The 14,587-nt window shown below is 42.2% G+C and overlaps 1 pseudogene; it reads right to left on the bottom strand.

Moving 5' to 3' along the window:
- Window positions 1-2,589: 2,589 nt before the first annotated feature.
- On the bottom strand, window positions 2,590-9,183 carry LOC119278690 (annotated as a pseudogene).
- Between the last annotated feature and the right edge of the window lie 5,404 nt (window positions 9,184-14,587).

The following is a 14,587-nucleotide window of genomic DNA, read 5'->3' as shown; positions in this document are numbered from 1 at the left end:
TCAAGCCTTGTAAAGTTTGACCAACTTTATAAAGAAAAATACCAATATTCACAATGTGAAATCAATACCTGTAGATGCTCATGACTTAAAGTTTCATAGTGTATAACTTTTGCATGATAGATGTTGATATTTTTTCGTATAAATATGGTCAAACTTTGTGAAGTTTGACTTCAGACAATTCTTATATGTAGAGTAAAAAGGACCGGAGGGAGTAGTTACAGCATCATTCATTTTAGGAATCAGAGTAACCATCCCATAATTAAGTCTTCTAAATTTCAACTCCTCAACATGCACCTGGTGGATCATAGTTAGCGTATGATCTCAAGAGAATACAATATGATGCAGATACTCCAGAAGAATTTCGCATAAAAGTCTACCAAAAAATATAACCTAGAGGCTTTGTCTTCTGGATTCTGACAAGTGCCTATTTTTAATACTAGGAATCTTATGATATGGTAGGCATCTCTTACATGAAGAAACAAGAAACTACAACTACTCCAAACACAATGAAAACTCAAGTACAATCAAACCTATGTTGGTGCAAAATCTGGTAGATCCCTCAGTAGGGTGTCATGTCTAGCTGAACGATCGGGATGGGAATCAAAGAGGCAAGGTTTACCTAGGCTTCGGTCATCTCGGTGGAAGTAAAACCCTACTTACTGCTCTTTTATTGTTATTGATGGATGGACATCACATGGTACAATGACAATCGTGGGTGTATCGAGTGGGTGAAAGTATGAGATTGTAAGGTGCCTATTGACTAGCCTGACCTCGCCTTATAAAGGACGACGAGGCCCATGGTTACAAGTTTCCACAATCTCCGGGTAGGCGAGGCCCATGACTACCCGAAGATTATGGAAACTTGTAACCATGGGCCTCACCATCCAAGTTTCCTGATGATTCCTGCAAGGTAAAGTATGCGCTGACTCGCCCTTAGGGACGATAAGTAGCACGTTTTGCCAAGCTTTGAAGCCAACAAGAATTGGTGAAGTCAGCCTACATATGAAGTTCATTCAATCCGGGGAAACGCGTCAGCACATGCTGGCATTCATGAGATTAACAACAGACGATCACACGTCCTCATATACTGGCTTTCATGTGAGCAAGCTGTGAGAGTAGTCGTGGTACTCTGTGCAGATCCATTGCTTCAAGGTGAAGATGAGTCTACCGTAGACGCCTTGTCTCGACGAATTGTACTAGACCGAGCGAAGCGAAGAGGTGGTGCCTTGTCTCTGATACCAGATGTTAGCACCCACACCAAATCACTCGATTATCTTTGGAAATTGGGTAGCTAGTCCCGATTACTGAGTCGGTTACCCAAATGGATGAACTAGTCTTGCGAGAGGTGAAAGGGGGAGAGGTAGCCACCAAGTGTCCATTGCCTTTGATTCACCGGATGGGCCTCTCCTCGGTCCTCCCTGCCTTAAGTGGTAGACACTGGTGTCAGGATGGACGCGTTCAACCACACGGGCCCATAGAAGCGTAAGCTAGCCTGACGTGCGCACTTGGGATTTGTTGTGCCGTCAGGAGGTGGGCCCAACATGTCAGGGTAGCTGACAAGGCACACGGGTAAACTCGTGCAGTTTTGCAAACGATGTGCACTTGCGGTTTGCAAACCATGTGGAAGTATCGTGTATTGTTGTCTCCCTCCAAAATGGAACAGGGGTCAGATCTTCTATACCACTTGATTTCCTCTTCTAGAAAAAGACATCCAATCTTCTCATTGGATTGATGTTTTCAATCAATCTATTGAGGTCTCACAAATGCGAGGCTCTGTGATTTTATCGAGATCATCAGTAATCCTGGAACGACACTGCTTCTCTTTTTCATAAATACCACTAGTGTGTTGCGTCCATCCAAATTGGAATCACCTTCAGGCTATGATCTTAAAGTTCCATCGCTGAATCGGTGCTGAATCGGTGTTTTGACCAACGACAAGCTTCTCGCACGCACTCTAAGTCAGCAAAGCCCACCTAACTAACCATCCCAACTCAAATTTAAATGGGCGACGAGTACTAAGGGAGCTAAGAGAGTTAAGAGTCGTGTATGATGGGCGCACAATCCGAAAGTGTTTCAATACACTCGAGTGCACACACGGTTACCATTTGAAATCGGTCCAGGTACCAATGGCAAGGGATGCCCGGACCGGCCATTGCGCTATGGTGGAGATGTGTCTAATGGCATCAGTGCGCAGGCTTGTCGTCGATCTGTACTATACTATGTCGATTCAGTACATGGGAAGGTGCGGCTATGGTCATTGCCCCGAGAGGTAGCCATAATAGTGAACCTCGTTAACAAATAACGTCTCTCCCATCTATTTTTCCGCGATCGTTCGCATATTTTCTAACAGTAGTTGCCCCTGATATTTATCTTTACTTCAACCAACAGCTTCTCGCGTCCGGCAGCGTTTTAAGACTGAATTCTAACACAAAGCAAGCATGAGACAATTTAAACTTACACTGCCAAACAAAACTCCCATAGCACACTGTTGCTTTCAGAACTGTTTACAGCAACAGCGGTGAGCCCAGATACAGCAACACATTGACACATTGCTTTAGTGGTCACTACAGGAAACAAGGGTCAGCAAACTGAATGGTTCATGATTGATCAATATAAAATTGTCAAGTTATCAACAGTTCTGCACAGAGCTAACAGAAAACCTTACTCCCAGATTAGAGGACTGTACATGTGAGTGCTTTTTATCTAGCCTGGTGCTGCTGCTCCAACTTCAGGGCTGCACAGCCTCTCGTCTTCTTTGCATTACATATACAAGAATACAGTAAGGAAGCCTACTGTTTTCCTCGAACAAAAGAAGTTACTAACAGCATTGTGTTCGAGAAATGTTCGACAATTCTGCAGTTACTTAAAAACTTTAAAATTCAATAACTATTAATAATACTGAAAAAGAGAGAAAATTTCTCAAAAGTACAAACATACCTTAACTCATGGAAGGGAGTTTGCCAAATAAATTTTGCTTGAAACTGTAAATCAAAACTCCTGTTCTTAGCAGCAATGAGTGAGTGGTACAGTCAATGAATTTATCCACCGTCAATGTTGGTATTATCGTGACAACTCTACAAAAAATGCTTCTTTTTGTAACAGTATGGAACTGCTACAACCCTAGCACACCAATGGAATTAACCTAGAGGAAAACATGAAAGGCGCACATAGATGCGGCACATACTTCGCCCAGCAGGATTCAGTTAATGCAGCTACTTTCAGATTGAGATTAATCCTTTGGATTTCAAGTCTTCTTTGAAAGTCTACAGCAGCAGCCACCAGTGGAAAACAATGGTGAGGTGCACAAAAGCTAAATACAGAATTAACCTGCATATCAATATAGCCTACGGACACCAGCAAGCTCTACAGAGGTACGCCGGTCGCAATCCTTCATCAGAACCAAAATATGACAGGCTGGTATGCTAACTTGGTATGCCTGCCAGCTGTCTGATTGCTAGCACTTCCATTAACAACTGAAGGACTGAAGCAAAGTGACCAACTATCTGCCATCTGGCTCCTCAGTGATGGTTACGTCATTATTACTGCAGATAGTTACATCATTATGACTGTCCAGAACACTACCCGATTCATCTTCCTTAGATACCCTTAGGTTGAAGTATGCCGGATGCTTAGGCTCTGGAAGAATAACACCCTCGCTGTTTAACATCGCAACGACATTTGACATAGTCGGTCGATCATCTGCATGCTCTTGTACGCACATTAGTGCAATGTTAATGTACCTCCTAGCCTCGGCTGCATGGATCTCCTTAGCAATTGATGCTTCTAGAATCTCAAGACATCTTCCTCCTTCCCAGAGCTGCCATGACTACAGAAAATTTATCATCACATACATGTCAAAAATTAATTTCGTTTACAAATAATGTACATATGTGTGTGAGAGTTCGCAAAATGCTCACGTATCCAAGTAGGTTAAGAAAGTCTTCATGCTGATGGAAACCAGAATTCCTTTGTCCGCTAAGGATCTCGAGAAGTAAGACACCAAAGCTGAACACATCAGATTTGATCGAGTAAATGCCTTCAGATGCGTACTCCGGAGCCATATAACCACTGAAATGAGTTAGAAGCATAAGTAAAATACTATATCAAATTTTAAAAGGTTGATGAATCAGCTGATTAATGCTATTCTAATTGTACTTACTATGTTCCCACCACCCTCTTTGTGCTTCCTTGGGTATCATTGGAGCTGAAAATTTTAGCTAACCCAAAATCAGAAATTTTAGGATTCATGTCCTGGTCCAAGAGAATGTTGCTGGCCTTAAGGTCTCTGTGTATGATGCGCAACCGAGAGTGCTTGTGGAGATACAGTAGACCTTGGGCTATCCCTTCGATTATCACACATCTTTTATTCCAATCAACCAACGTTGTTCTGCTAACATCTGCACATTAGAGACTGCATTTTATAGCATGGACGAAACATGATCCAAAATATGGTTGAACTACACTGTGCATACCAAAGATAAAGAAGTCCAAGCTCTTATTTGGCAAATATTCGTACACCAAAAGTTTTTCCTCTCCCTGAATGCAGCAACCCATGAGCTTGACCAGATTACTGTGTTGTAGTTTTGCAATAAGTTCAACTTCGTTTTTGAATTCCGTGAAACCCTGTCTTGAATGTGAGGCAAGCCTTTTAACTGCAATTTCTATTCCATCTGGTAATTGGCCCTGGAAGCATGTACAAAGCTGGAGGCATTATATTTTACTGAAATTACAGAATGGATTACATGCCATCCATGGGAAAAGGACTTTTGGAATATACAACATCACACATCCAACGCATGGCTTAATATTCCTTTTCAGTGCATTACATCTTTTTTTCAGAGTTTCAGTCCACTGCCGTTTCTCAAGAGTTGCATCTTAATTCTTTCTCTAGTTTAAGGCTAGGTAGCAGGTTACTTATGCTAATAATATTTGGTTGAGATACATTTGTAAAACTGGAATTCGGGAGTATATGTTTATCAAGCAACTGTATGTATTTTTTTCTCATTCTAGGTTGTCGATAATATATTGAAAAGCGTGTGACTTCGCCTTTTTCCCCATAGGTTGCTATTACATGGATGAATAATATGATAACTGCCATTGTAGATATTGGAACTTATGTACATTATTTTCAAAGGTAGCTTATAAAACTAGACACATCATATCACGATTCAGTTACTGTAATTAGCTCTACTGTAAACATATAAGGATTTTTTAGGCAATCGTGATATAATATATATTTTAGAATGAACATATGATTGAATCTTTTCAAGACAACACATTTACCTTGTAGACAGGGCCAAAACCACCTTGCCCAAGTAGGTTTTCTTTCGAGAAGTTGTGTGTAGCATGCAATATCTCAGAAAAGTCAAAGAGAATGAACTCTGAACTCTTTTCTTCCAATCTCCAAACCAATGCGTCTTCTTCCGGCCTATTTGTGGCAGCTTGATCATGTACGATTTCAGTTCCTAAATTGAGAGGACACACAAATATACAACCTTAAGGCTGAGTACATATATAAGTGGTAATTTTTTAGAGGAATGTTCTAATCCAAATAACAACAAACCTTTTCTTCGTCTTCTCATCCATACAACGAAACAAATAACACACAAAAATATTGACAGTAATGGAGCTGCCACAGCAATAATCCAAAGCACCCTCCGGCGTGAGTTGCGTCCTAAGAAAAACACGACTTCATATATAGTTTTCATATAAATATAAAAACGAATCCTATATCCTATATACTTAAAAGAGTCACCCCCACTAACTTAATTATCTCAATATGCAAGCATGCCACATCACTATACAATTATGAATGGGATAAGGCCCACCTCAACATGTAACAATGCATGGGAAAAGACCCACCATTACATGTAACCATGCATGAGAAAATATTTTTCATTCTGTTATTCTACTTATATTCAATAAATATTGGACGTAAAAAATATTTAATAAATATTTTACAACTTTACATACATATAACAAGTCGTATGCATTTTAAATTTTGGTTCAAGTGTTATGAATCTTAATATTTATATTCAATACAATCAAATCTCATTCAAGTATATTGCAACCAATTTCTACAACAACGCGCTGGGCATCATCTAATTTATTTAGTGTTAAGAGACAATGGCAAATCAGTTGTAGGTTGTGGATCATCTCACTCACTTTACCAATTGAACATGGGCCGGCCCCCTTTGAACTTTGAACCATTCTGACTCTAGCATCTTTCCCCTTATCAATAAACATCATTTTCTTTGTTATTGACTTAACATAGTTCTTGTACTTATTTGTTTTTATTAATCTATTTTAAGCTCATGTCTGCTAGTCTAAAAATGCTACAATGTACTAAGACTATTTAAAGATTCCAATGCAGACTGCATACGGAGCAAAATGACTGAACCTACACTCTAAAATACGTCTATATACATCCTTATCTAGCCTCTACTGAAATCTCTAAAACGTCTTATATTTAGAAACGGAGGGAGTGTGTAACAAGCTAATTATCATAATAGTGAAAAGATCTAAGTACCGATTTTCCTTGCAAGTGGACATTGCAACTATGTACACTAAATCAACTAGCATGAAAGGCAATTTAGTGTAGTATACAACTCTAATTTCCTAGCTTCCTTCTAGTAGCATATAAAATAACCACTATAAGTTCTTTTTAATAGCTGCATGAATTGTCACTCAACGGAAAGAAGAAGGAAGTTCACTCTTTTTCAAAAATGGGAAGTTCTTTTCCTAGAATTTTCCAATAAAAAATTGTACTCCCTCCGTCCAAAATAAGTGTCTCAAATTTGTACTAACTTCAGTACAAAATTGTACTAAGGTTAAGACACATATTTTGGGACCGAGGGAGTATCACGTAAGATGTGTGACATGTTACCTAAATTAATGAATCTAACTGAAGTCGTGGTGCCATCTCCAACCAAGGATCTGCTGAGAAGGATGAGAATTTACATACCATGAAGTTCTTGGGTGGTCGCCTGCGCCTCCGGAGGTGGTGGTGCCGCAACCGGTGACAGCGGTTGCGACTGCGGGGGTGGGTACAATGTAACTGGCGGCATGGTATTGTTGATCGGCGGAAGTTCAGATACCAAGCTGATAATATGCAGCATGGGGTCCGCTTGAAAGAACGGGTATATCTCGTACCTCATGCTACACCGTGTCCCCAGAAGTCGACCACCTTTCCTACGGTCCATGTACTTGAGTGTTAACTGGGAGTAAGGCTGGAAACAGGCCGCACAGTCATCAGCACTCAGGTCGGGCGTGCACTGCATAAGGCAGTAGAGCGTCGGGAGGGAGCTGACATCTAAGCGCGAGGTGGTGAACCTCCTCGAGCTGTTCGCAGCCGATTGAGCTGTGTTGTTCAGAAGTGTGAACAACAAGAAGTTGAAAGCTCTTGTCGAGATGTTTATGAACATCTCGAGGCTCACAATGACGAATATATTGTCATTGACGTTGGTGGCGAGAAAATTCTGGTTGGAGAACCTGAGCATGCAGGGATTGCTATTGTAGTACACGGTGGCGTCCTTATTGCTCGTGCAGTGTTCCTGCCCGTCCTGGAAGGCGGTCACCAAGCATCCTTCGCAGGCAGAGGCATTGGAGTCCCCGCGGCAGAGAGCAAGGGCAAAGATGGTGTTCGGAACATTGCCGACGGTGTCGGTGGCGAAGAGGGTGGTGTTGGATGCTGCTTTCTTTGGGAGGATGGAAGAGAGGAGCTTGAGGTTGGCTTCATAGGTGCTATTTGATTTGTAGTTGCCGCTCTCGCCGCACGCTGGCCACGTTTGGGCAGCGGTGAGAGGCACGAGCAGGAGGAGTGGGAGGATAACCATGGCCATACACGGATGACAAGGCAGATCCACGAATGATAGGAACCTCATAGCCAGGGAACTTGTAGAAACTGAAGAGTTCTAAAAAAAAGGGAGACAAAAAACTTATGTTAGAACAGGAACATAATAATAACTAAAAAGTAAAAATAATGTAGAGAACTGGAAAACGCCAGCATATATCGAAGCTCCACCACCCCAAGTTATAAACTCTGGATCATCAATAAGCGATGGCACGCCAACCTAAAGAACACAGAGGAGAAATGTCCATCTGCTCAGAACTGCAAACACAGCATGCTATTGCTGGAAAGAATCTTCAGAATTCAGAACCTGTGGAGCTAGAAGAATATGCTCCTCTGTTTGCGGCACTGGGCCGTCAGGAGCTGATAGTCTGATACACAGGGAAGGGAACACCACCTTCCATTTAAGCAGCTACAGTGATCATGTTCTAGATATCACGCTGCAAAATTGAAGGCATGAAGTGTGTGCTCAAAAATTAATTAAGAGATCTAACTGCTCTAAATCTCAAAGTTCAGATGTCACAAGTAGCCATTCAGATATCAGGGATTGCAAGCTGGAGTTCAGGAAGTCTACTCGAAGTCAAAAACAGGGTTAAGCTGGAAGTTCAGAAAGTCTACTCCAAGTCAAGAACAGGGTTAAGCTGGAAGTTCAGAAAGTCTATTCCAAGTCAAGAGAGGATTAAGCTGGAAGTTTATGAAGTCTACTCCAAGTCAAAACACGCTTGGTATGTCTTCATTTTGATAGTCCACTTAGGACAGGCACTCCAAAATTCTCAATTCAACATGTTGTTTAGCGTGAGCAAAATTCAATGTTTTTCTCTTCAAGCTGAATAAAGAATCTAGCCCCGCAAAAAGAAATTAAAAATAAATCTAGGGGCTTACCACTGGATTATGGGTTGGGACGTCAGCTAGGGGCTTGTGGGTTACGGATCGGGGCTTGTCAACCGGTCAGATAGGTGCTTCAGATAGGGGCTCTGCATTGCAAAGGGGAACAGTCTTAAACAGTAGAGCTAATTACAGTAGCTGAATCTATAAAGGGGGGGAAAGAGGTGATTTCGTACCTCCTGCGGAAGTCGAAGGACGATGACGTCGCCGGCGCGCGGCCTCCGTGCTCCTCTCCGGCACGTCGCCGCCAGCCGCCGGGCGCTCGCTCCGCTCCCCTGCTCGCTCGGCAATGTAGCCTCCGGTCCAGGTGGCGCAGCCCGGAGATAAGTCGGCAGAGTGGGGAGTGGGGAAGGAGGAGGAGCCACTCGATTCAGTGGAGGACGGCGGCGCAGTGGGAGTGCACTTCTTTTCAGACTTGGGTGGACGAGGAGAATGACTGGCTGACCGCGACCGAGTCCATCCCGTCCGTCTCTCTCTGTGCCGACCAGCTGGCTCTGTGGCTCACTTTTTTTTAGAAACCTTTGTGGGCTCATAATGGGCCTGCAAACTGGGGCCTGGGCCAGAGCTCCGAAATCTTTTTCCTTAACCGTTCCTCTCGGGAAAGACAAAGAAAAAACGCATTTTTTTCCTTTTTCGAGAGGCACGCCAGTGCCTCTCGGGGAAGTAAATCCGTGCCTCTCGTGGAAGAAGAAATAAAAATGTGACTTTCCCCTTTTACGAGAGGCACGATCATGCCTCTCGCGGAAGCAAATTGGTACCTCCACAAGAAGTAAATACGTGCCTCTCATGCAAGGAAAAAAAATGCAAGTTTCCACATAAAAATTCCTAATTGTTTTTTGTCCAAAACCTTAAAAAAAATAAAAAGCCAAAAAATTGAAAAAATTATCTAAAAACCGAAAAAGCATAAAAAAAACATCCAAAGGAAGCGCCCAGAGTACGACACGTGGCGGCGACTAAGAGCACGCCAAGTGGCGTGCTCCTGACCACACCCCAAATGACCCTTGCAGGGGCTCCCGAAAGAATACTCTTTTTTTAATTAGTTGCTCCCCAAAAACTCCTATACGGCGCCTTATGGTCGAATGGAGCAAACTGGACCTGAAGCACTATGTTCGTGGGCCTTTAGTTTGATTATGTTCACGCCCATAAAAGACACATGGTTTGATCTGTTTGACTGGACTGGTTGACCAATGACAAGACTTGTCCTTTGATTTCACCCATTGACTGTTGACTTGACCATTGACCATTGGCATTTAAAAAATCATTAGTTTGAAAAAAGTTCATGAATTGAGAAAATTACATATTTCAAAAAGTTCATGATTTTGTGAAAAAAATCACGAATTTGAAAGAAAATTCACAAATTTAAAGAAGTTCATGCATTTTAAGAAAAATATATAACAAAATAATAAGAAACAGCACAGACTACCAAGAAAACTAAAAAAAGAAAAATCAACTGAAAGCTTCCAAAAACTAGGGACCGAAGCACAAGAATACCTCTTAATGGGCCAGCCCATAGAGAAAAATGATCAAAGGGGAGGGTGTGCGCTGCGTAGGCGCATGAAGCGCCAAATAAGATTTGGTTAAGTGTAGCTCATTTAATAGTCTCAGCAGGCCACATGGTGAAAATGATTTTGTTTTGCCTTTTTGCCTATGCAAGAGGTGTCCAAGAAATGGGAACATTATAGACTTGACGTTAGGGTTTTAAGATTTCCCGCTAACGCATTGGCTGCCATTGGATGCGGCACACGGATCTTGGCGCACGTCAAGCGCCAAGTCGCCACCCAAAAAGTATTTGCTACAGGATGATACTGCTTAAATGAGCATACATGACATACATTAAAGAAAAAGACGCATTGTGACGTTTTGTGTTGAACCAAAAACAAATTCTGTCATGGAAGTGGCATTACCATGACGGTAAAACTATTGAAAACATGTATTATTATGGATGTGTTGGGCATCTACTTCTACAAAAGTTATTATAATAGAAAATATAGTTCTTGTTCTGAGCTGGTCGGGCGACACACCTACATGACTTTTTTTTGGCTTTTCATGACATAAAAAATCATGGTACAAGTGAGGGTGAATGTTTTGGTTATTTTAGCACTTCATACGGGATAAGCTGTGTGGTTGAGTCGAGCGAGATGCAGCAGTTTTGCACAATCTCTCGTATGTGCGTGCGAGCCTTCACATTACAGAACTCGGGTGATCGATCGATACACACGGGGCGGTAGTTGCATGACCCCAATCGAGCGATTCTCATGCGTGGTAGTTGCAACCCCGCTGCATGAGCAAGAATCCACATTATAGGGAGAACCCGATTGTTCGACGACATGCGCGAGAGTCTCTAATGGCGTGTTTGGTTCAAGTTGTAAATAGTACCTGCATGGCATATACTTGTCAACCCAGCTTGGTTGAGCAAAAACAAGGCCTAATGCGCCATCTACAAGTTGTTTGGTTGCCTGCATCTAGGGTCTCTTTATTAGGTAATACGCAAGTGCACTTTGTTTGGTTGCCTACTGCGCTACTGCTAAGCCCACTAGTTGTAGCGCCGGAGCACATCACACGCTATAGCTACGTGGCCTGCCCTTTTGGCCCCGGCAGCCTGCTAAGCAGCAGCGCGGCCCGTTTTGGCCGGCGCTACTGGTACATACCAGTAGCATGGGCGTCCAAACAGGCGCTACTACTAAAATTCTATGTATAAGCATTTTTCTAGTAGTGCTCGCAACCAACGCAATAAAGGGGTTGTCAATCCCTTCACGACCACTTGCGAAAGTGAGATCTGATAGAGATTATATGATAAGATAAATATTTTTGGTATTTTTATGATATAGATTGGAAAAGTAATGATGCAAATAAAAGTAGATGAAAAACTTATATGATAAAAGATAGACCCGGGGGCCATAGGTTTCACTAGTGGCTTCTCTCAAGATAGCATAAGTATTACGGTGTGTGAACAAATTACTGTCGAGCAATTGATAGAAAAGCGAATAATTATGAGATTATCTAGGCATGATCATGTATATAGGCATCACGTCTGTGACAAGTAGACCGACTCCTGCCTGCATCTACTACTATTACTCCACACATCGACCGACTCCTGCCTGCATCTAGAGTATTAAGTTCATAAAGAACAGAGTAACGCATTAAGAAAGATGACATGATGTAGAGGGATAAACTCATGCAATATGATATAAACCCCATCTTTTTATCCTCGATGGCAACAATACAATATGTGCCTTGCTGCCCCTGCTATCACTAGGAAAGGACACCGCAAGATTAAACCCAAAGCTAAGCACTTCTCCCATTGCAAGAAAGATCAATCTAGTAGGCCAAACCAAACTGATAATTCAAAGAGACTTGCAAAGATAACTTAATCACACATAAAAGAATTCAGAGGAAATTCAAATATTTCTCATATATAAACTTGACCATAAACCCACAATTCATCGGATCTCGACAAACACACCACAAAAAGAGTTACATCGAATAGACCTCCAAGAAGATCGAGGAGAACTTTGTATTGAGAATCTGAAAGGGCTAGTTATCGACTAGGGAGGGGGGTGAATAGGCGATTTTTATGAGAGTCTTCAAAACATGGGAGTTTCAAAGACAAACAATAGAGACAACACTATTCGTATGCAGCAGAAGGTAGACTACACTAGACAAGCCATAGTCAAGTATTCAATAAAGTGAAAGCACGAAGACTAATAGCAACTAGGTAGTAAAGATCAGGATGGAAGATAGTATGAAGCCAATCAGAACAGGTAGTCACACAATGAAGTCAAACAGATAATGCAAGCAAGCAATGACTTCACGAAGACAAACTGTAAGTAGAGAGAAGTGAGAGATAGAACCAGTAGCTTCAGGAGGACAATGATTTGTTCGACCAGTTCCAGTTGCTCTGACAACTGTACGTCTGGTTAGGGAGGCTGAGATTCAACTCAGAAGACCGCGTCTTCACCTTATTCCCCTTGAGCTAAGGACACCTAGTCCCCGCCCAATCACTCTGGTAAGTCTTCAAGGTAGACTTCCAAACCTTCACAGACTTCGTTCACCGGCAATCCACAATGGTTCTTGGATGCTCAGAACGCGACGCCTAACCGGCTGGAGGATTCACAGTCCTCAAGTGTACCAAGTCTTCAGATCACGCGGACAGAAAGACTTTAGTGATGCCAAACACTCTTTGGGATTTGGTTAGTTTGGGTTTGTCCTCGCAAAGATTCTCTCTCGAAAGCTTCGGCGGTGGGTTGCTCTCAAACGACAAAAGACGTGTACTAACTCTGAGCAGCCACCAATTTATGGTGTAGGGGGTGGGCTATTTATAGCCACTGGGCAACCCGACCTGATTTGTCCGAAATGGCCCTGGGTCACTAAGGAACTGACAAGTGTCACAACGGTCAGATTTCAAACACACACGGTAGCTTGACTTGGGCTACAAGTAAAGCTGACTTATTCGACTCTGGATAAGATTTGCACTCATTGTCTTCCCTCGAAGACGTAGGATTTGGTTGAGCATCACTTCAGTCATTCTGACTTCGTTCACTTGGACCCCATTTAACAGTGCGTGGTTCCTATGACTCAACAAAGAAGAAAAGGAAACAACAAAACAACTAAGTCTTCGCGCTCCATAGTCTTCACTCAATGTCTTCTCGTGTCATAGTCTTCAACGTGAATAGCTTCACAGACCACCATTGTCTTCAATGTCTTCACACATTTTTAGGGGTTATCTCCGGTAGGCGGTTATTCTCAAGAGGAGTGGACTCCGCTCCTCATTCACGAGAAAATGGATGGTCTTCGGGATGCCTAGTCCCATGCTTTATGCAAACTAAATCAAAATACCTGCAAACAAAGCTCCCCCTGGGACCCGTTGAATGTTGGAGGCACTCGTTGTTTCGAGCAAGCCATGGATTCATGCTTGTGGAGGAGGGGGAGTGTAAACTTTACCATTCTGTTTGGGAACCGCCTGTAATTTGTGTAGCATGGAAGATATCGTCGTCTCTTAGTTGTTATGTTGACAATGAAAGTATGCCGCTCAAAATATAATTTATCTCTATTTCAAAACCGAGCTCTAGCACCTCTACAAATCCCTGCTTCCCTCTACGAAGGGCCTATCTATTTACTTTTATGTTGAGTCCTCACCCTTCTTATTAAAAAGCACCCGCTGGAGAGCACACTGATGTTTGCATTCATTATTATTGGTTTATATTAGGTATGACTTGACTGGATCTCTTTTACCATGAATTACAATGTTTAGTTAGTCCTTGATCTTTAAAGATGCTCTGCATTTATGTTTTGCGGTCTCAGAAAGGGCTAGCGAGATACCATTTTGTTATATCATGTTATGATTATTTTGAGAAAGTGTTGTCATCCGAGTTTTATTATTATGGCTCGCTAGCTGATTATGCTATTGATATGAGTAATTGTGAGACCTACGTGTTATTGTGAGTATGGTTAGTTCATAATGATTGCTGAAACTTGAATGCTGGCTTTTCATGTTTACAACTACAAGAGCAAACCGAGTTTGTAAAAGTTTTTCTTTTTCTCTTTCAGTTTGTCAACTGAATTGCTTGAGGACAAGCAAGGGTTTAAGCTTGGGGGAGTTGATACGTCTCCGTCGTATCTACTTTTCCAAACACTTTTGCCCTTGTTTTGGACTCTAACTTGTATGATTTGAATGGAACTAACCCGGACTGACGCTGTTTTCAGCAGAGTTGCCATGGTGTTGTTTTATGTGCAGAAAATAAAAGTTCTCGGAATGACCTGAAACTCCACGGAACACCTTAGAAAAAACAATAAAAAAATCCTCGCCAAAGATGAAGACCAGGGGCCCACACCCTGTCCACGAGGGTGGGGAGC

The sequence above is a fragment of the Triticum dicoccoides genome, chromosome 3B (genome assembly GCF_002162155.2).
Source record: "Triticum dicoccoides isolate Atlit2015 ecotype Zavitan chromosome 3B, WEW_v2.0, whole genome shotgun sequence".
NCBI classification, from domain to species: Eukaryota; Viridiplantae; Streptophyta; class Magnoliopsida; order Poales; family Poaceae; genus Triticum; species Triticum dicoccoides.
The sequence above is the reverse complement of the archived record's forward strand: the minus strand, read 5'-3'. Positions and strand labels throughout refer to the sequence as shown.